The sequence below is a fragment of the Capsella rubella genome, unplaced genomic scaffold (genome assembly GCF_000375325.1).
Source record: "Capsella rubella cultivar Monte Gargano unplaced genomic scaffold, Caprub1_0 scaffold_6, whole genome shotgun sequence".
In the NCBI taxonomy this organism is placed as follows: Eukaryota; Viridiplantae; Streptophyta; class Magnoliopsida; order Brassicales; family Brassicaceae; genus Capsella; species Capsella rubella.
The window spans coordinates 10713467-10715890 of NW_006238918.1; the positions used below are offsets into that span (position 1 = coordinate 10713467).

General features: G+C 36.7%; 1 pseudogene; it reads left to right on the forward strand.

Moving 5' to 3' along the window:
- The first annotated feature begins 415 nt into the window (after positions 1-415).
- LOC17883340 lies at positions 416-2115 on the forward strand (annotated as a pseudogene).
- Positions 2116-2424: the final 309 nt, after the last annotated feature.

Consider the following 2424-nt stretch of genomic DNA (forward strand, 5'->3'; position numbering starts at 1 on the left):
AAAGCATTAAAGCTTGGAAATTCATTTCCATGTAAAATTTGTGTAATTGGGTTTCTATGTGGAATCTGTCTCACTTCACTCTTCTTAGCTGCTTTCACTTCTCTTGGAACCTTTGAACTCGCCGCCTTCTCTTTCTCTTCCTCATCCTCTACTTTTCTTCCCTACAATTCCACTACTCACATCATCAGTAAGTCTTACAAAAATGTTTGGTAACTTCTTATTGTCTTTTTCTTAGTGTAATGAAAATTGTATATAAATGCAGATATCGTTTCAAGCATAGACCACAAACTGAAATGGAATAACAACGCTAATACGGAAGATAATGATGATGAAGTAAACCTTTTGGTTTCTGCTTGGGATAATTTAATACTAAACAATGAAGACTTTTTAAAAAAGCTAGGGGTGAACAAATCTGATGTACCAAACGCTATACATTTAGAGAACTGTGAGGAGATGTCACGAGTTAGGGACCGTTTAGATAAACGTATAGCTAATCAGACGTTTCCTACTTGGGTATATGTTTCTTCTTCTTCTTCTTCTTTTTATCCAGTAATTAGTATGATGGCTGATTAAATTGTAGTGTCTTATATAACAGATCAATGGAGGAGACGAAGAGAACTATCCGTTAACGAGAAGAGTTCAAAGTGATTTATGGATTCATCAGCATCATTCGGACTGCAAAAACATGAAACTCAAGTTCCTTGTAGCTGATTGGGAAACACTTCATATTTATGGATCCGGAGCCCAGATCACTGAAATGACTGGACTGCTTGCAATTGCTATAAATGAAAACCGCATTCTTGTTGCAAACTACTATAACCGAGCAGATCATGATGGTTGCAAAGGTACACATTGTTTTCTTTCTTCTCTAGTATGCTTTATTACGATTTTCTAGTTAGACGCTAGGCGCACCTGTAACTATATATGTATACTATAATATTATCATGATGGACTACATATTCTTGGTTAGTACGCGGAAAAGTCTCAATGTTGTGTACTTGTGTTGTTGTTTTTTAACCAAAAAACAATAGCTCAACTTGTAAAGATTTTAGGTAGAAGTCGAACGACTCTTGGGACTTGATCATATAACATGTGTTAGTCTCGCGTTTGAGAAAATACAGACTTATGCTTAGTACTTTTCAGTTTCAGAAAAAAAAAATGGTGTCATTGTTTTTGACTGCACGTACGGAAAGGAACAAATGTGTTGAGTATGAACTTCTTTGTTTGGTTTCAGGTTCTTCTCGTGGAAACTGGTCTTGCTATTTTCTACCGGAAACGTCAGAAGAGTGTCGAAAACGTGCGTTTGGGTTGTGAGGGATAAAGAAGTTTGGGAGAGTGGTATTATTACAAGTAAACAAAACTACAGCTCAAAGTTGATATGGGCTGGACCTATACCAAAGCTATGGGGTAAGCCTTGGAGTTATATGAAACCTACTACAGAAATAAACGGAAGTTTAATCTCCACTTACCGGAAAATGGATCGGAGATGGTGGATAGCACAAGCTGTGAGATACTTGATGAGATTGCAAACGGAATACACTTGCAGTTTAATGAATTGCTCGAAACACCGCATTTGGAAAAGAGGCTGCTGAGATTGTTTTATCAGGTAGAGATTGGAGAAAAAACAAGAAGAGGACGATTAGGACAGAGATTAAGGAACAAGTATGGTCGAATCACAAACCGTGGATTCCAAGGCCAATACTTAGCGTTCATGTTCGGATGGGAGACAAAGCACGCGAAATGAGAGTCGCGGCTTTAGAAGGGTATATGCGTTTGACTGATCGGATAAAGGATCGGTTTCCAGATCTTAAGAGGATATGGCTGTCTACGGAGATGAAGGAAGTTGTGGACAGATGTAAAGATTATGGGCATTGGAGATTTTATTACACCGAAGTTGCGAGACAAGTTGGTAATAAGTCGATGGCTGAGTATGAAGCGAGCCTTGGGAGAGAGATAAGTATGAACTATCCTCTTGTTAACTTCTTCATGGCATCGGAAGCTGACTTCTATGTCGGAGCATTGGGTTCCACTTGGTGTTTCCTTATTAACAGTATGAGGAATACTGGTGGCAAAGTCATGTCTGGTTATCTAAGTGTCAATAAAGATCGGTTCTAGTGAGTTCTTAAAGGTTTCACCATTAGATGTTACGTAAAGAACAAGACTCCGTTCACGGTTTGGTTTCATGCATCATGCATGGATTGTCCAACATAAACTATTTTTTGAGTAATATTTTTTTTTTTGAAATTAATACTAGGTAATGTCTCGTGCATGCGCGGGTTGTTGTATATTAAGTTAGTTAGTTTAAATTTATTTAATAACTATAAACAAATAGAATAAATAAATTTTAATATCAATGATATTTTTTCACTTTATTTATTTAAATCATAGAATAGAAGCATACATTTATATCTCTTGAATTTATTC